The sequence below is a fragment of the Melanotaenia boesemani genome, chromosome 9, assembly GCF_017639745.1.
Source record: "Melanotaenia boesemani isolate fMelBoe1 chromosome 9, fMelBoe1.pri, whole genome shotgun sequence".
NCBI lineage: Eukaryota > Metazoa > Chordata > Actinopteri > Atheriniformes > Melanotaeniidae > Melanotaenia > Melanotaenia boesemani.
Window position 1 is genome coordinate 16,352,124 of NC_055690.1, and position 20,611 is coordinate 16,372,734.

At 38.2% G+C, this 20,611-nt stretch overlaps 1 protein-coding gene across 5 annotated transcripts in view; it reads left to right on the forward strand.

Annotated features, from left to right (window-relative positions):
* The window catches only part of lrfn1 (leucine rich repeat and fibronectin type III domain containing 1), a 144,956-nt gene that overhangs the window by 104,554 nt on the left and 19,791 nt on the right, over positions 1-20,611 (forward strand). For all 5 annotated transcript variants that reach the window (XM_041995841.1, XM_041995845.1, XM_041995843.1 and 2 more), the window contains one exon: positions 4,191-4,306. The gene's annotated coding sequence lies outside the window, so the exon portion shown is untranslated. The remainder of the gene's footprint in view (positions 1-4,190; positions 4,307-20,611) is intronic.

A 20,611-nucleotide genomic window follows, 5' to 3' on the forward strand; every position in this document is an offset into this window, starting at 1 on the left:
TACTAACAGGAGTGTTTATATCCATTTGTTGTATGGCTAGCCATGACTTCAGTGTGTCTCAGTTGCCCAGAGGTGGTCCACGAAAGGTTTGCAAAATTTGACATGGCATTTTCTCACCACAGTTTGGAAAAGCACGAATACAAGCCATTGGTTTTGAGAGAGCAACCCTTTGAGCTCCAGCTGTGTCGCATCCATTCTTCTCTGTTCTCACTCATCTGAGCCTGTCACATTTCAGAGTTAGACTTATTATTTAGGGATGCTTCATATTTTTTCAGTGCTATACAAAAAAAAAATCACAGCTAGCCAGTAACAGATACAAGGACTTAAGAGTTTGCCACAAGACTCAGTATGGTCTGAATGATTTTCACCCAAGTACAGACTGGGGTGGAAAAAGCCTTGAATTTTTGAAGGCCCTGAAAAACTCTGATTGCCTGTTTAAATTTGCAACTTGAGCCTTGTTGATAAGAAAAAATCAAGTCTTAATAAAAGGCTGACACAAACACCACACCTTTGGACCTCTTTATGAGATCTGGCAGTCTAACATTAACACAACCAGCTTTAATAATGTATAAGACTGGACTGTTTTTTTTTTTTGGTTTTTTTTTTTGTGTGATCTGAACCTATTCCTTTAGTTTCTGTTCTCCTCTTGGTAACTTTGCCCTCCAGCATCACCAGATTCATGAGTATTGATTGTCTGGGAAACACAACCGTACAACCAATTTATCTTTGCTTGACCTCTAATGGTAAGGTTTGTAGAAGCTAAATAAAAAGCTAATTATTCAATCAAACTGCTCCTACAAGAAATTTACCTCGAAACTATATTATCTCGTGTCAAGTAAAGAGCTCAGCTTGGTTTGAGTCAGACTGTTGGGATGGAAGCATTCATTAGTCTGATGCTTTTTCCATTTAAATAGCAGACTAATCTCAGACAAAAACAAATACTAATCTATCATTAGCACCTTACTTGTGGTTTTTATTCCCAGTTGAATTTTCAACCTAGTGAATAAAAAGAGTATATATCTTTAAAACATATCAAGTTCACTCATAATGGCATATGGTTGCTCATGTAATATTAGTTTTACAGCCAGCTCCACTGGTTGAGTTGTGTTTTCTTCTATTAGTTTTAGTTTTCTATTTCCTGTTTTATTTTATTTACTATTGTCTTGCCTTGTTTCAGGTATTTTCACTTCCTGCCCTCCTGTAATCAGCACCTGCCCTGCCCTAATGTGTTCCACTTGCCTCATTGTCCTCCCCTGTCCCCCTGCCAGGTTGTCTGTGTCTCTTGTGTGTCCAGCGTTCCAGCATTTGTCCTCTGTCACTTCTAGTGTTATTACCCTGTATGCTTTGTGTTATTTGCCTTCCTACCCTTCTTGGATATCTTTTGTCTATCTGTTTTTACCACTTGACATTGATTTTACGCTTCTGGTGTGAAGTTTCAGTTTGAATCTTTCCTTTCTGACCCAGTTTCATCACAATTAGTTAGATGTAATTAGTCTTTGACTGTGATGACACAGTTGTAGAAAATTCATGAACACATAGAGTGCTATGATTGATATCTCGCCATAAAGTGCACATGATCCTGTGTGTAAAGCAGGCCATTAATCAAAATGCTGACATGAGGAGTAAATGACAGTAAAGCCAAGGAAAAGAGGAAATGGTCTGATAACATGTGGTGTCATCGATCTGCTGAGGATGAGTTTAACCTCACGATTATGACAGCTATCAGGCTACACTACACCTCCGAACAGCATCACCATTTCCTGAACGAGTGGCTTTGTTGTTCCTTCTCTGAGCCTGGGTGACATTGAGGATGTCCTTTAACAGCCATGTTTCAAATGTGGCTGCTTTATCTTTATCTTGGAGACTGTGTTTGCTAGTGGGAGAATGGAGCTCTTTGCTGAAAAATTTTATTCTAACCCTAACTTTTACCCTAGTCAAGCAATATAGAAATAACTAAAGCCTGTAATAAATACACAGAACCCTCTTCACATGGCTGTGGTTGAATTGAGCTCCCATAAAGCTGCCATCTATTAAATGCTCTGGGTCCTTGCTCACCTGCCGGCATAAGCTCAGGAACTGTCTCTTCTCTTGATATTTGAGGGATAGAGTACAGAAAAGGGGCATCTGTGTCCAGTATGAATGCATTCACTTAAATCTATTATTTATAAAGCTTTAAAGCTTTTTTTTTCCTCTTCCTGGAAAGATCAGTTGTACCTTTTTTCAGATTTATTTAGTTATTTTTGCAAGGTAGATAAAGAAAAGAAAAGATCATTCTTGCATGAAATTCAAAATAGGTCATTTAGAATATTGTGTCTTTTAAAAAAAAGAAAATTACTAATATGCTTTTCCTGATTGCTATAGCTAGAGATTTCTAATGATGTCTCTAAGCAGCTATATAGCTAAATGTTTAATTCAGATATCTCTCTTTTACAGCCAAATAAAATACCCCTCCTTACTGCCTTTCTAATTCTCCTAACAATCTAATAGTGAAATGCCGACTTCTTGTGCTTTTCTGCAGGTACATTTGTGACTATTTACCTGCAAAATCATGTCAGCATTGTTTGTCTAAAATGATTGTATGTTGATTTGGGAAAGTAAATTTTAAGAATGAGGTTGTTTTGGGATAGTTTTTAGAATTCTTGTAACGTTTTTTATATAAATTTTTCTTCCTTTATAATTCCACCCACGTCAATTCCTCTCAGTGTAACTGAGTGACAGAATGTAGCCGAAGATGGAAACCTCAGTCACTCTTGTTGTCACGTTGAATATTCTAAGTAAGAGCTCTGGCATCACAGAAAGATGACTGTTTCCTTAACAACCATCTTTGTATTGCACAGATAGAAAGGAATCACACTGATGGATAATGACTTGACGGAATAAGTCCTTTGGCAAAATTGCGTGGCACTGATGATTTACTTTTCTGGTTTTTTGCTTCCTCTGCCTGAAGAGAAAGGTCAAATGCTGTGGCTGTGAGAGAAAAAATGGAGCAAGAACGAAAGTGTTTTATATGGTGAAGGGCATACAGGCAGGGGATGAAGTGAGGCCGGTATGTTCCAGATCAGACTTTTCACTCTCGACCAGGTGATGATTTGCTGCTTGAAAATAAAGATAAAAGTGAGGAATCACTGATGAAAGTCTTCCTTTGTAAACACAGCTGACAGCCACACTCTTACTTAGTTTTTCATTTCTTCAACTCTGACATAACTCTAGTGCAAGATGAAGTGGAATTGGAAGAGGATTGAGATGACGTGTCAAAAAGCAAAAGCTTCTGTTATAAATACTTCATTGGCTGGATGAATAGCTGAAGGTGACGGGCCTGGGGTCCCTGTCTGAATACAAATTGGTGTACAGTAAAATGGGAGCCTGAGTGCAAAATTCTGTTTTTTCATGCACGATGACTAGATGCAGACAAATGTGAGTGATATGGTAATCTCTCTTGGATTGCGTGCCGCTGAAATGCAAGCAGAGCTGTGACATGTCTTGTAGCTTGTTTTGAATTTTTTGAAAAAGTGTGAAACTGAAGGCCTGCAACCTTGACAGTCACCTCTTTCCAATGTGAGAAAAAGCAAAACAAGAATGTTGCGTCAAATAAAGCTTCTTTAGAGAACCTCGTTCATTTTCATTATGTGTGGGTCTATCATGGCAATAACCTTGTGTTAAACCATAGAGTAATTATTCAGAGGCATTAATCACTGTGTATTTTCAGTTACAAAATCTCATCACAGGCTGAATATTTACCCGATTTTTGTTTTGCACAGATGAGCCTCAAAGCTGAATCAAAATATAATAAATTTTTCATCACGCTCCCCTTTACACTTTGTTCTCCTTTAGCTACAATGATACAGTGAAATATTAATGACAGGGAACACATTCATAGTATCTTTTTGCTCTGTTTTTCTGGTGCATCTCCTGCTGCTTCTGCTTCTTTCCTGTTGTTCCATAATCAGATCAGGATTCATATCTTGCCCATAGCTGCCAAGTGTGAAAGGGAGCAAGCTCAGTCAATGAGATTATAAATGTATGACTGCATCTCCAGTGTGTTGAGAAATATTTCCTTTTTCCTTGGAATACTGTCTAGAAGTGCAATGTAAACATCCTAAAACAATTTCTCTTATGGTGGTCTTTTAAGGCATATTTTCTTAGCTGGAACAAGTCTGACAAAAAGTCTTAACATGTTTCTTGTTTTTTAGTTGGTGTTTTCCTGTGTCGCTAGTGGGAGTTGCCTTCCTCCACCCTGAGTCTCTGAGCGCCACCTGATCAGGATGCTGATGTGGAACCTGTAATGGAGACCAGGGCTTGATAGTTGGTGAGTTTGTCCCATTTTTTCCAAGCCGCTGCACATTCACTGTGAGCAGTTTCAGGTGCACCGCTATCTCAGACAGCTCTAACTATGCTAAAAATGTTGCATTAGCAGTAATGCATCAGCAGATTTAAGATACAGCAATATGTGGAGCAGCAGGAGGAATTTTTTTTATACAGAATATACAGATACATAACAGGTGCAGAGCAAAAGTGGGTCAATTTAATTTTTGTTCATTCTTTTATGAGCAGAATTCGTTTTACACTGTTAAGCAAAAACTGAGAGGACTTTTTCAAATCAGAGATACTTTATGTTGTGTTATGATTAAATCATATAAAGATTAAACACATTGCCATGAACAGATATTAATTTAAAAATATTGATGTCAACAATGTGATGAAAATGTGTAAATGTACAATCTGAACATAAACAAGTAAACAATAACATACAGGATTGTAATGATTAAAAATCTCTGTGTAGAGTAAAAGTGGTGGGAAGCTATTGTGTCTGATTTAAAGGTAGGGTAGGGGATGTTTTCCTGGATCATTTTTTACTATATTAGAGGGCGGCATGGCTCAGCAAGGTGGAGCAGTCGTCTTGTAGTCTGAGGGTTGCCGGTTCGATCCTCGGCCAAGTTGAGTTCATGTCAAGGTGTCCTTGGCAAGACACCGAACCCCTAATTGCTCCTGATGGGTCGTGGTTGAGCGCCTTGCATGGCAGCTTCCGCTGTCAGTGTGTGAGTGTGTGTGAATGAGTGAATGTGATGTGTGATGTAAAGCGCTTTGGGTATCATTCCAGGTACAGTAAAGTGCTATATAAATACGGACCATTTACCATTTACCATATTGCTGAAAATACATTTTGCACCTTGATTACAGCCAATCAATTAAATACTCTTACACACACACAAAAAAAAGAAAATGTAGTCACATGTGGAATGGACGGGACTGAAAAATCACCATCCAATCATTTTAACTGGCCCGTTTTAAAAGATTGGTTGATGGTATGTCTGTTAAACTCATCTGCCATTTGTCCTTCAACCCGTCTGTGAGAATATTTATTGGTTTCTGGCATTACGTTGTCATTTTAACAAGTATTAAACCAGTTAGAGGATAAAACAGATCGGACGAACTGCAGTGATAGTAATACTGTAGCGGTTGTTTTTACCAGGCTAAGTTTTCCAAGTAAAAATAGCTGGGGACACACTACACAACTTTTTGCCAGATTTTCCCCTCGATTTCCAGTTGTGTGTAGTCTGAACTACTTGGCACTCGTTGCATGTTAGCCCAGATCTGTTAGTGTGTGATGGGGTTCAGACTCAAATTGGCAAATGTGTGAGGCGAACAGACCATGCTTGACTGCAGTCGCAGCATTTCAAAAGTCTTTGAATTTTTTGCGGTGACTCTGGTAGTGTGTGTGGTTTACCGACAACTAAAATACACACATTACCATGAGGAAAATGCTAGCGAAGGTTAGTTAGTCGATGCTGCCCAACGCCTGTGAACCTTCAGGAACAAGTATTATGCCTTTCTGCGCTTCTGAGGCGTGGCTTCAGAGAGAAGTCTGAAGAAAGGGTTTGAACTTTTGAATTGTGTATTTTCAACAAACCATTTTTCCAGGATCTCCTACCCTACCTTTTAGTGACTGATTAGTTTTTAGTTAAGTGACTATGCAGATTTGACTGATACATTGCACAGTACATGTTACTACACTATCAGTATACTAAGCTGTGATTTATATGATTTGTAAGTACAGTAGTGATGCAGTAAGTATGCAGTGAAATTTCTGACGGTACACAGGGCTCTAGACTGCAGCCATTTAGTTGCACTTTGGTACCATTTTCAAGGCAATCAAAATATATGATAGAAAAAAAATCTTTGTTTTTCTATCATTACATGAAATCTGGATCAGGAGGAAGTAAAAACTGGTGCATGTATGATTTATGTGTGCATGTGCTTTATGTGTTGGGGGAGAAAGACCCTCTTCTTAGATGATGAGATCCGTAATTTCTGGTGAGGATAAGATGTGGAATCAGCTGGCAGCCCCAAGTTGAAAAGGAAAACTCCTCAAATTGTGCAGTTTGCACAGTAAAAGTAATGCAAAGAAATGCCATTAATTTAATGTATCGCCACACAACCCAACCTTTTATTAGAAAACTAGTTTGCCAACTAAACTGCATAGAGCACTCATAAAACTCTACAAGTGCAATGCATTAACTCTGGGGTACAGATGCACTGTTGGAACCTCAGCATATTTTAAAGGCAGGAATCAACTAATCAATAATATTCAGTACATCCCACCATGTTGTAAGTGTAAAGGGAGAGTCGCTATTTGCCACATTGAGGGGAGCTTAATATTTTTTTCAGCTTACCTGGAAAAAAACATTTTGTGGAAAAAAAGTAAGAGTTTAGCCCACAGAAATACCAAGGAGTTGAGTAATAAGTGATAACTATATGGCATCTGCAGTATGGCAAGGTATGGCAAACATATCAACCTAATGATCTACGCCTCTAAAAGCATCATTTTAGTATTTTCTGTTATTTAAACTCTTTATAGTCAAATCATTTATTATTTACTACTGCAGTTGAGATGAAAAAAGATATAGATGAGTTGTAAAACTTTAATTCAGGGGAACTTCTAAATGTTTTGCTTTTTTGTTCCTAAGCTTACCAGTGCTTACCAGAGCACCAGTGTTTCTAGTGGAAAATTTTGGACTGGAGTCCTGGCTCACATTTCATCTGAGTGTTTGCAACAGCAAAATTTCAGAAATAAAAATGGGAATGCAAGAGCTCAGATGAAAGGAAGGGTGTAGTTTAACAACACCAAAGATATGCTTAAATCTTTGGATTCTTGATGTTCCAGCACAACAAACTCATGCTCACTCTTTGATATAAAAAAGTATCAGCTTTTTTTGGAGATCACTATTGAATGGGTGTATATTGTATATACCTTAGAAAGGAAATAGCCTGATGGACCTTTCATTGTCTCATCTATCCTGTTTTGATAGAACAAAAATGGAAACAAACAGAGAAAATGAGGATTTTCAAAAGCGAGGGGGAGATTGGCTTTGTTCTCAAACAAACTCTTCTTTAAATTGTTTGCCTCCTACCTAAATGACTAAAAGGCAAAGTCCACCTACCTAGTGTTTTATGTTAATTTGACTATCCCTAAGTATTTTAAACTTCCGCAGCAGTACATAAACACTATTTCAGTCAAACATGATACAGTATAGTATGACAGCCAATTACAAAACAGCACATGACAGGATAGAGTTAACAGTCTGTGCAAGCTCTTCAGAGAGTACTCAGCCGAGAATAATTGTGTGCATCTGAAGTGTAGAAGCTGCCTGTATCCCCTCAGAATCTGTATGCTGCACTCAGAGTAGGTTTGAATCCTGAAAATGTCATTGCACTGCATCCAGGAGCTTTATCTGATCCACCTTGCTGCCAGTAACTATACTTTGTTGAGAACATAGTTTTAGGTAAAGGTCTGGGTGATTCCCTCTGGAGCAGCTTTGTAAAGAATGGGGATTTGAGGTGAGGTAATTTTGCCTACCTTTGACCCTCTGTGGTCAGAACCCCTGTGGTTTCAGCGGTCAGAGGGTGAATCGCACATGACGAGAACAGAGAAATATGATTACTCCCAAATGTCCTCCTCTGGTTCAAAGGGAATGGCAGGGCAATGCTAATTAGCCAGCTTGTGTTATGAAATTGAACATAACCGCTGTTCCCTTCAGTGTTTTCCCTCCTCCTTCTCGTACACTTAACAAGCAGCATCGACAACACTCACACATCCTGCATAACTCTGCATATTTTTGTGTACTGTAAGACATCTTGTTCTGTCTGTGTCCAAAAAAAAAAAAAAAAGATTAATTTCCATAGTTCAATTAACAGGTTTTTGTAATTGTTGTTATTATTATTTTTACTGAGAGAAAGATTTAAATTCACCCTTTCTTGTCAAATCGGTTTTGAAAGTTTGGCCATTATGTATTTTAAGTTCGAGGGTGCAACTGCAACTGCAATCACATCGCCACATGCAGAATGTCTCTTTCCTTTAAAAAAAGGCCTACAGCTATTTAAAGAAAATGCAGTAAATTTTGGTTTACAAACACTACATCAGGGGACTCCAACCTGCGACTCTGGAGCTGCACGTGGCTCTTTGGAACTTCCACAATCCCTCTAAATACGTGGCTAAAATATTTTTTTTAAATCTATCTTTCTTGTCATTAGGTTGGAAACCAGGGACTTTTTTTTCTTTTACATCATTTTCCACAAATATCTACATCCCTTAGAAGAAAGTCTGTCTATCCTCTTTTTATAAAGGTTTTCTGTTTTTCTTTATTTTAAAGCCTTAAAAATGGAAATAAAATTGTGGTTCTTCAAAAATAATAAATATCCTATGGTGGCACTTCATTAAAATATATATTAAGTTGCCTTTTTGAAAAGTCTCGTAACATTTGCATCTCTAAAGTAGTTTTATTTAGCTGGTTGAGGGAAAAATGGCTCTTTGGATTGGAAAGGCTGCAGACCCCTGCACTAAACACATAAACAGATTTAGCAGCAGTTTTCTCTTTAAACAGCAACAGTTAAAATATTTCTTCATATATATTTATAAAATCAAATATTTATGACAAAGAAGGATGAAATGCTCAGGATTTACTAACTAAAAGGTAAAAAGTCAGCAGGATGAATTTAAAGCTGTGAAGCTGCTTCCTTCTAAACACAGAAGGAACAATATGTGATGAATATCAGCATCAGGTGAACAGACAGAAAGCAGGATGAGAATCTCACAGCTCCTAGATGGTGACGAGAGAGAAATATTCACAATATGCACAATAACTTCCATCCATGCAGCTTCAGTGCTTCATTACCCAGATTTTTGGCCTATAATTTCTCCAAACTTTAAATTTTAGCTTGGCTGCAGCTGCAGCCTCCGCTACCAGGAGTTAAGGGTTAACATCTTTGTAGCATCAGGTCTGTAGATGTAACTATAAACATGTGTGGTATCCACAGAAAGTTCAGAGTCTCAGCTACCAGCTCAGCAAAATTTATGTTTGTAAAAATATATTCATAAAATGTCTTACCTTTGTCGCCATGTTTCTGTGGTCAAAGCCAGTGGCCAGCTAAAAAAAAAAAAAAAAACCTTAACGCGCGATTTAAAAAATTAACGCCGTTAATAAAGCGTTGCTTTAACGCGTTAACGTGCCCAGCACTAGTTTTAAGATAAAACAGTCCGCAGTGACATGTCAAGGTTTGTAACAGTGAAGACATTAGCAGCTCTCCTTGACACTGTAGGTTTTGACAGGTTGAGACTGTGACACTGGTTTAGTGTGGGCCTTTAAAGCAACAATAGGAAAGGATTATTTGTGCGTGAGCACATATTATTCTGCAAGAATGGCAGCTGTCATGATGGATATCACCTTTTGTTCATTTAACTACAGCACAACAGGGTCAGGTATATATTTTTAAATTACTCCAATAACACTAGATCCTGTAGGGAACCATAATCATTAGCCATCAAGGCTACACACCATTTATCAAACAGAACATTTTTTTCTGTAGTGAATTCCATATGAGTCTGTCCATCAGCTTTTCTCTGCTGTTAAAACTTTTTGTCTGCGGGCTTAAAGAACCAACACATAGGCCTGCAGTACTGCTTTTTTCACTTTTTCATAGTTCAGGTTGTCCTTTAGGGAGTTCTGCTACTACCTCCTTAGCTTTACTCAACAACTTGCACTTAACAAATCAGGCCAAATATGTTGAGGCCACTCCAAAGCACCAGCGATATGTTCAAATGCTGCAAAATATGAATCCACTTCAGATTTGCGAAAAGCAGACATCAGTGTAACGCAGGTCCTCAAATCTAAGGCGATTGTAAACACAGAGGGGGAAACTGCAGGGATATCAGTAGAGGTGGGCAATCCTCAAGCCTGAGCATCCTACTCAAACCGACATAGCTTCACAGCCTTCTCGGCTTCAATCTCCAGGTTTCTGACTTCCAGCATCAACTGACCCTGTCTGGTCTGTGCTTTTTCCTGACCGTTAATCTCAAGACGTCCCAAATGAACTTTTAACCAAGTCTCCTCGCAGGCTCCAGAACTGGCAGAAAAGTGGATTGTAAAAAGAGTAACTGGCGTCCTGCCCCGTTCACCTTCCCCTACATCCACCTTAGCAGCTGCGCTAGGAGTGAGAAGCACTGCCTCATCTTTAGGGCTCTGCGTAAACACCAGGCACACAAAGCACACCAGAGTCCACCAATTGATTTACCACCAAAGCCTTTATGTCACACTTAGTAGCTTGTTTCAGAACCTCTAGTTTAAAGTGTTTCACAATCTGCAGCAGATCACACTTACGGCAGTTGTCAAGCAGGTCGAAGGAGGAAGCAGCTACAAAGTGCTCCAAACTAAAGGTAGATGCCATGCTGAACAGAGACATGCTGCAGAATAAAAACACACTCTGGGCAAAGGCATTACCAGCAGAATCCCGGACAAGTCCCCACTTATGTTAAGACCTGGCTCAGGAAAGAGTAAGTAACATAAAATAGAAATGCCCAGATGTAAAGAGGAGTAACAGGAAGAGTATTGTCCTAAGTGGCAGGTGGAATTCAAACAAACAAACTAAAAAAGGAGACACGAACCTAGACCTCAGCAAGACTTAGAGGTCTTAGAGGTTTTGAATGTTTGGGGTCACCAGAGTTTTATGATATCAAAATGGGGTTCCAAGCTAAAAAAGGTTGGGAACCACTGCTCTAGGAGTTTGCATCCCAATGTATTTATTTGGTGACATAAAATGTTGTTCTGTTTATCTTCAGGTTACCATCACAAGAACATTTGATTTAAATTGGCATCAACATTAATATAAATGAATCCATGTAAACATAAAAATGCCTGCAATTATAGTGTGGATTATTTATAAATAGGATATTTATTATAAATAGGATAGTTATGTTTTAAGTATGAGTTTTAAATGGATTGTTAAATGTAATTTAACAATGTTAAACTACATTTAACAATGATCTACTAACTACTAACAATGTTCAAAATCATCTGCTGACAAAAATACTAAAAGGGTAAAATGATTGTCCTGACTAAAACTAGACTAAAATGCTGACGTGACTAAAACTTGACAAATAAAATTATGTTTTCTTGGACTAAAATAAAGACTAAAATGCTCGACTTATAGTTGACTAAAACTTGACTAAATAAAAACGGGATGAGGTCGACTAAATGTGATTAAAACTAATAAGCGCAATTGAAACTTGACTAAAACTGAGACTAAATTTAAAAATAGCTGATATTTTAACACTGATAATTAACACTACTACAGAATGAGAGAACTGCCTAACAAATGAATACAGCTGTCCCTGAACAAGGGGATGCAGCACCTTTTATCCCTGGAATGAGGCAGCAGCAGCAACAGCGTGGCGATGTGGAGCCAATCCAAGCCAGGTGATGAAACACAGTGATTTCCCTCTCATTCAAGATGAGAGGGAACAATTAGACCAGTGGGTGACAGCCATAACACAATGCTTTAGGGTAGAGTTAAGAGGGGGTTAAGTTACCTTAAAATTCTAGTACATATCTCCCTGCCCTTGTGTTTTGTGGTCTTCTTCTCTTGTCAAAGTAATCTGAATCTTTCTTTTGGTGTTTCCAGGAATACCAAGTGTCAAGAGCAGTGACAGGCTAGCACATGGGTATTCTTGGGGCTTCCAGCAGATGACGCCATGTTAAGATGTCACCTTTGCACCTGATTCTTGTTACTACAGCTCTAATCATCCACAGATATTAAGCTGTACCCTCATGTGTCTGATGCTTCTTAGAATAACAAGGACTTTGTCAATTTAAAATGTTGTAGCTGAAGCTCTTTCGAATATTCGTGGAGAAAAATGTGGTGAAAATCAAATGTGCTTGCATGTGTGAGAGCACAAGTCAGATACAAAAGACGCATAGCTCGAGGGGCATTGTGCTCAGCGTCTTGGAGCTCTCTTTCATTTTCTTTCTCAGTCAAATATCTTTTTGTTAGTGCAGATGCACTCAAGGTTGGCAAACACATTTGAGACTGAGTCACTTAAACATCCACATCTTGACACGCAGCTGATTCACTGTCTATTGATTTCTTCATACATCGTATTCTTTTGCACCATTTGTTATGTATCCACACAGGGGAGAAGGCATTGTTTGAGCTTCTCTGCACATATGTCTGTCTCGGTGCTCTCCGGTTTGCAGACTATAAAGGCAGAGGCCTGTTTAATGACACGTGGAGGTGCAACTTTATCCCATAAGCCTCCTCATTAGTTACAAGGACCATAACTGAGTTTAAAATCCATTTACATTAATGGCCAGGAATACCACAGTGTTTGTGAGCATAAACAGGGCTCTATCCTAGAGTGGCAAAACAAGAGGATCTGTATCTCTGTTGTCATGCAAGTGTAAACCCTGGAGCTTACTCATTCAAACTGAAAGGTGGATTATGTTTGATGCAACTTGTACTGCAGTTCTTGCATCTAAAAAGGCAAGCTCTCCACCTAACAAAGCAGCAACAGAAATCTTCTACTGGCAACTCTTTTTTATAAAGTTATCATTTTATTCACTGCTGCAGAAATCAGTTGGACATCACAAATTGCAGAGCAGGAGAAAGTCTTTTCCCTCATTCCTGGCAGTAGCTGCTCAGATTAGTGTCGGTGGTGGAAGTTCAACAATACAGACAGAAACATGCTCAAGTGTGTTTAAGTGGGGAACTCTGATTGTTTGCATAAATTAGTACAGTTTTTTTTTAAGTTTTTAAGTACTGTTTTCCTCTTCCTTCTGGAGCTGCATAATGAATAATCTTTGTTGATTTTATTTAAAGAGAATTGAAGCTTTTCTCTGTAAATTATAAAATAAATATTAAATATAAATTAAAACTGGATATGATGTGAAAAGCTAGTAGAAAACGCTGTTTATGTAAAGTGTGATCTATGAACACGCATAATGACGTCTTGTTCAGAAAAAAAATACAACTATAACCTAATGTTTTTCACCTGCCTTTCTTTTATCCTAAATGGGAGCATCTGGACATCATTCCTCAAGTTTCTAACCACTGCTGTGCACAGTAAGTGACTTGTGATGTAATGCAGCCAGTATTGGTGACCATCTGTGCATTTGTCCAAAAAAAGGTCTTGACAGGTTCCCATTTCCTTTCGTATCGTTTACAAATACAGCGTATGGGAGTAGGCAGCATGATAGTGGCAGACGAATAGCTGGTTATGAGCCACAGCTCCTCCATTGTCTACCATGCTGCAGAGAAAGTGGGAGCCCCTAAAGAGCCCTGGCAGAGTCTTTGCTTCCATCTGTCTGCATGCCTTGCAATGGAGCCCAACTCACACCACTTGAGATTATACTCACGTCCAAGCTGTTACTGTAATTTGCATTGGCTCATAGGCAGAAGAGAGTGAGGAGGAGGTGGAGTTGCACATGAGGCAGGGATGTTATAAGTGGTCCTGGCAGCACAATGAGCTTGCCAGGGTGTAGCATTATAGACGAGTGGCATGGGCAGAGCTATATTAAAGTGCAATAATGGGATTGAGCAGGTTGCCCTGCTGTCCAAGATTATAGTTTGTGTTTGTGCATAAAGTAAATTATAGAAAGATATTGTTGGAAACCATCTCAGACACATTCAGTAGTGGTGTTGTTTGCTGTACAACTGCTTTGTTTACAGTTCTTTCTTCTTCTCCCAGCACTTGGAGACACTCAGTCACAATACTGATCCAAATTAAACATGTCTAACTCACTGCACCCCTTTGTTATGTATTTCACTAATTAACAACTAATTTTCTTCTTATTCATTCAAATGAAGGATCACACACCAGAAGAAAACCCACACAAATGCAAAAACATAAGCTAAATTTACACAAAACACAACCAAGGCAAAGGATCAGACTTAAAGACACACAAGCTGTTGCACTGTTTCAGACCGCGCCTCTAACCAAGAAGTGGTCATTAAGTCTCCTTTAAAAATTCATTAACATCCACAGCAGCAGCTTTGTTTACACAATTTTCTGAACTGAATTGCTGTTTGCTCTTAAACATGGCAGCCACTCTATGTGACAGAGTAGCTGACTATATCTTTAAAAGAATCCACCCTAAATTTAGATCACGTTTACCTCGAAAAGGAATGAAACTACGTATTTCAGCTACTCATTGCTTTCTAATGTCCTCATTTTTCAAATTTAATTTGTTTCTAACTTGATAGCTTTCAGACTACAATTTGGTTCGTCAGCAAATGTATATAATTTACTAATTAAATAGGGGCAGACAATATAGAGCAGTTCCTGATAAAGCCACCTTCATCAAATAGGTTGTAAACTAATTATGTATAGCACAGACACAGCACACTGACTTGTAAAGAACTTCCTTAGCTCAGAGTCAGTTCATAGGCAGTATTTAATGTCTTATATCCTTAACAATTATTCTCATCAATGAACCTCTTGTTACTTCAGTTATTAAGTTAAATTGGATCTAACAATGTGGCTGAAGTATTGTGAAAACAGACTGGGGTTTAAATGCCAGGCCAGTTTTAATCAGTTTCATTTACTTTGGGAAGTTGGTAAGACATCAGCAGTTTTTATACAGCAGCCAATCTATTTTCTGTAACACTGGCTTTCCATTATAGTGAGTGAAATTGACTGTTGTGTGAGTATTCAACCACATTAATTGTGTGCACAGCCATGAAAAAAGTGTGTAGAATGACAAAAAAAAAAAGATAATAATTATTTGACAAAAGAAAAAGAGCTAAATGTCTGTTTCAGTCTCAAATAGCGGTCCTGACAGTTTTGTGATTTACTCATGGTGTAGATTGAGCAGTGTTGGGCATGTTAATTTATAAAAGCATTTATTATTGTTACTGATTAATTCTTAGACTTAGAGAATGTCACCATCTAAACTAAGATATTTCTTTGGTCCTCTTAAAAACTGAACATTTCTCAGTTTTTAAAATGCATAAATCTAAAAAGTCAGACATAGGTCGTCCTTGCACCCAACAATTCACTAGATTCACTAGTCATCAACCCCGGCCAGAACCTGGTCTGATATTGTTCATCACAGAGGTAAATCCAGCAGGAAATTTAAAGCTCCAGCACTCATTCCACCACCTGAAGTCTCACTGCAAAATAAATATGATGTGTTGACTCATATTAAAATAAATTATGATGAATGTAATGCAAGGATCTATAAAAACTCAAGAAATAGTCCTAAAACTCAGCCCAGGGCTAACCAGAGCAGGAGGAGAGGCCAAAATTCCACAAACAGGAGGACTAGAGAAGCTATCGGCACCTCCACACAAAAACAAATAGACACAATTCTGATGGGGACTCCATAACACAGCATGTAACGATGGCAAAGATGGAAAATCTAACACTTTTTGATACATCAGTCAGGGAACTGATAGAGATCTCCTGAAGAAAGACTTTTCTCTGCTGTTGGAGAGACTGTGTCAGTTTGGAGCACACCGTGTTTACATTTCAGGACCCATTCCTACAGCGGGTAAAGGAATTGAACTTTTCAGTAGACTTCTTGGCCTGAACACATGGTTATCAAACGCATGTATCACCCATTGGATAAAGTTCATTGATAATTTCAATATCTTTTGGAACTGTAAGGAGCGATTCAGACCTGATGGTGGGCATCCAAATCTAACTAGATGCAGATTACTTGGTGCACACTTGCGTCATGCTGTTGGGACAGCAAACCCAAACATGAGTGTACAGATAAGAACGAAGGACACAGCAGAGAGGCAATCAACTCCCAGCTCTCCCCCCTCACCAGACCCTCTTCTCCACATCACCAGAGGTCTTCAAAGGATGTCTCTATCCCAGTCTGAACCCCAGCGACCACCATCTACCAAGAAATACAGGGCTCCCCTTCCTCATCCTCCTCTTAGATCATCTGTCCTGGCAGAGCAGAACATGGGAAGATGTGCAGGAGGTTCACAGAGCAGCAGCAGAATTCACAACAAAGATAACATGCCATGATGCATTCAGGGTCCTTGCTGTAGTTTTGCTACTACTGACACCTGAATGAAGGAGAATTTTCTACAATTAAATGAAGACAAAACTGAGATTATTCTGTTTGGTAGCAAAGAGAAATGGGTCAGCATTGGCAAACACCTGGAGACTCGGGCTCTTAAAATCACTGACCAAGTTCGTAATCTTGGAGTGTTGATAGACTCAGACCTGACTTTCAGCAGCCACATCAAAGTTGTCACTAAGAAACTTTTTACCAGCTCAGAAACATCAACAGAATTAAAAGTTTAGTCTCCCAGAAAGTCCAAGAGAAACTCATCCATGCATTCATCTCCAGTAGGCTGGATTATTGTAATGGTCTTTTAACAGGACTTCCTAAAAAGAGCATTAATCATCTTTTAACCAGAAATAAAAGATCTGAACACATCACACCAGTTTTGAAATCTTTACACTGGTTTCCAGTCAGTCACAGAATAGATTTTAAAACCCTTCTGATTGTTTACAAATCCCAGAATGGTTTAGGCCCAGAATACATCTGTGAAATGTTCAGAGAATATAAACCTAGCAGAGCTCTTAGATCCAAAGACTCTGGTCAACTAGTCCAGACCAGAGTCCAGACTAAACATGGAGAAGCAGCATTTAGCTGTTATACTGCAAACAAGTACAACAAACTGCCAGTGGAGATTAAACTTTCATCAAATGTAGACATTTTTAAATCCAGCTTAAAAACATTTCTTTTCTCATGCGCCTATGCATGAAATCTGCATGTTAACTTTTTAAGTTATCTTGCTTTTAATCATTTTAATGTAGTTTATTATTTTATTGTGATTATGTGTTGATGCCTTTTACTATTTCTCCACACTGAAATTTTATTTCTTGCATTTTATCTGTTTTTGCTTCATTCATTGCATTTCTTTTAATCTTTTTAAGCTTTTTATTATTATTATTATTATTATTAATGCACTTGCATTGCTTTCTGCACCCTGCTGAAATGTTTTATGTAAAGCATTTTGAATTGTCTTGTACCAGAAATGTGCTATACAAATAAATTTACCTTGCCTTGCCTAGATTCAGTACAATTGGGGATTGTAACATTCAGCCGGTCCAGATTAGCTTTCACATTGCACATTGTCAAACAAACTGAACCTTTTAAATAATATACTTCCCTCCACACCTGGCGGAATTACTGAAGCAAAAGACAAGACAAACGATTAACAAGCAAGCTTGCTTGTCTATTGTTTAATGTGGGGCAACCTCTATTTCCACCACAAGTTGTAGTCCACTTCCTGCATGTGGTTTACTTAGAGCAAACCAAGCCATATGTTTTAGGTGCATCAGAGTTCGCTTGTGTTCATTACGTCAAATGAACTAGATTTTCCGAGCAAACAAAGTAGGATTCGATTAAGAAGGGCTGGTGTAAACACAGCTGGATATTTTTAAAAATGCAACTTTGCAAAATTGTTGTCTTATCACCGACAACCCTAATAGTCCCATCAGTAAAATGTTAAACTCTTTTCCTAAATCAGGAAACAGGGTGAGATGAAACAGCTTTGCTGCCTTAAAAAACTACAACCCAAAATGTTTTCTCCCAGAAAAAGTTGTAATCTGCTTGGCACTTTATACTTTTTTCTCTAGCCTACTGGTTTTCAGTAACAGGCTTGTTCAGGAGTCCTCTGCTAATTGCAGAAGAATGACATATTTTGCCTTTTTTAATTATAGTGTTTTGGTTAAATTATAAATCATTATAACTTTTTTTAATCTATGGTTTCCCACTAATCTACAACAACAATGTACCAGGGACAGCAGCAAGGGTCCTACAAAATTAATAGGTAGATTTCATTTTAGTATATTAAAGATTTTACACATTTCAGAAAATCTACAAAAATGCTCATTTGCTCTGGTTGTTTTTCTAAGTTTTTCCTCCACTAATGAGTCAACCCTCCACTGATCATTGAGGGCTGTGTAATTGCGGTAAACAGTAGCTGTTGCTGAGTCTTTAGCAAGTACTGTGGATAAAGAAGGCACTACAAGATGTTATTAAAATTATGGCAAATGTCAAGTGAAATAAACAAATTGTGAAAAAATGAATATGGCGAGAAGGGGGCAGAGCACTGTGGATAATGGAAATTGAGACCTTTGAACATTTTCATTGCACTTAGTTGCTTTCATCTTTTTGCTGATATTGATACTGATAGCAGATTTCCCACCTCTCCCAAGTGTTAAAAAAAAAGAAAAATTGCAAATATTTCTTGCTATGAAATTCAGACCTCAGAGAATTCAAACTCTTTCTTTTGCTTAAAAGTATTTGAATAATACTGTTTTACCAACAGGGAAGAAGGCAACTAACTCAATAGCACAATAAAAACGTAATGTAAAAGGCTTTTTGTGCCATCTACTTATTAATGAAACCCTGTTTTAAACCTTGACTCCTGGAAATAAAAAACATATAGAATTTTTTTTTTTTTTTTCTGCAGTCTCAGTGCACATGAGGAATTGTCTGATACTGACACTTACCATAACAAAATTCCTGCAGAAATACTAATTAACCATCCACTTCACAGTTTAAATGTAAACAGAAGAAAAAGCCGCTGGAAATTCATTGCTCTCACATGGTCTCCTCAGCAACCAGTTACCCTCAGGAAGTCCTACAGAACTGTTCTGGTCTGAAAATGCTTGATCTCATTACTTGAAACATTACAGATGATGGCATGCACACATTTTACATATTTCTAAATACATTAGTGCGTTATCATACAATCACAAACGAGCTGTCACATAGCAAACCGTGAAGTTGGTCAGTTTCCAAGCCTTTGGGGAAGAGCTCAGTAGGATGCAACACCTTATTGTTACTCTTGGACCACATATTGGGTTAATCCAGATCTGCATTTTGAGGATTACACTTTAGAAATACTGAATGAAAAACGCCAAAGTGTCAGTGCTTTTCTATGGTTCATCCGCCACAAAAAGAAAGCAAAATAAGATCAGCGTAACTGTTCAAGTAAACAAATATACATATGCAAATTAAACCCAAGTAATCACACTTGTACAAACACAACTGGTGCACAGAATTGACTTTTTTTTTTCTACGCAACAAACATAAAGTGGCTGGAACATAATAATTGGTGAAGGGCTGAAATGGAGCATGGGTTCATTTTATTTCAATTCCCTTAATAAAAGCCAACAGCGGATAAACCCACACTTGATGTGAATTTGATGGCCTACTGCCACTCTGTGTGTGTTGACATTTTGGTGTGCTTCATTTGATGCAGAAACAGGATTAGTAAAGCCTTCAATATATGTTTGACAGACGTTCTGCTTAAACCTGCTTTGCACTGACTTTGCTATGAAGTGTGTCAAATTGAAGCTGTGCCGTCCATTATTTGCATGATATTGCACATAGTGAATCACACGCAGCTACTACTGCCTCACTCTAAGGTTGTAACACACTCATAGGCATTACAGCCTTGAGTGATTTTGGGACACTGTCCTCTATATCAATTAGAGCTGTATGAATTTGCCATTATTGCATCCAGTTATTTCAGAAGATTTATTCATGTGGAGCCTGTTGGTAATAAATCTCAATTGTATTTTCTAATGAAATGATACTGTGGTCAAAAACTAGAAGGCGCATGTTGGATATTTAAATATTATTTGACTTACAAAGTAATGAATGTGGTTATTTAATTTTGAGGGTCTAGATGGGAAGAGTACAGAGCTGCCTCAAGCTAAATTCAGATTTTAACACACTAATGTGCTCGGAGTGATATGGTGCAATGTTTAGCAGGTTCACCAACTTATTTTAATGTGTTAGCATGCTAATTTGCTAATTAGCACCAAACATTAAGAACAGATGAGACTGATGATAATTCCATGGAATATTGGAATGATGGCACTTCAAGAACATTTAAAAGAGAAGTGAATGTCAATGCCTGTACCAAATTTCATGATTATCTGCACATTACTTAATACATCATTAAATGAGAAACTGCCTTTTTGAGGCAGTTTGGAGATAGATGGTTAAAGAAACATGGTGATCCATCCACTGAATAGTGGAATATTTTAATCCTTTAGGTGCTGGACTTTTTAAAGTTTTCTAATTTCATATACATCAGTGTTTCCCCTAGTTTTTTTGGCTTTGGGGTGGCAGGTGGTGCAGCCAAATGCCCATGAGCGCAGCCCCCATCGGCTGCACAAGCCAGCAGCTCATTCCTGGCAGCCGATTCATATATCTGCCATCTAGTGGTGGTAAGTGGTAAGGGGTTTAAGTTCTCTGGCCTGGTGCTTGTTGCAATTTTGGCAACTTTGGTGCCTAAA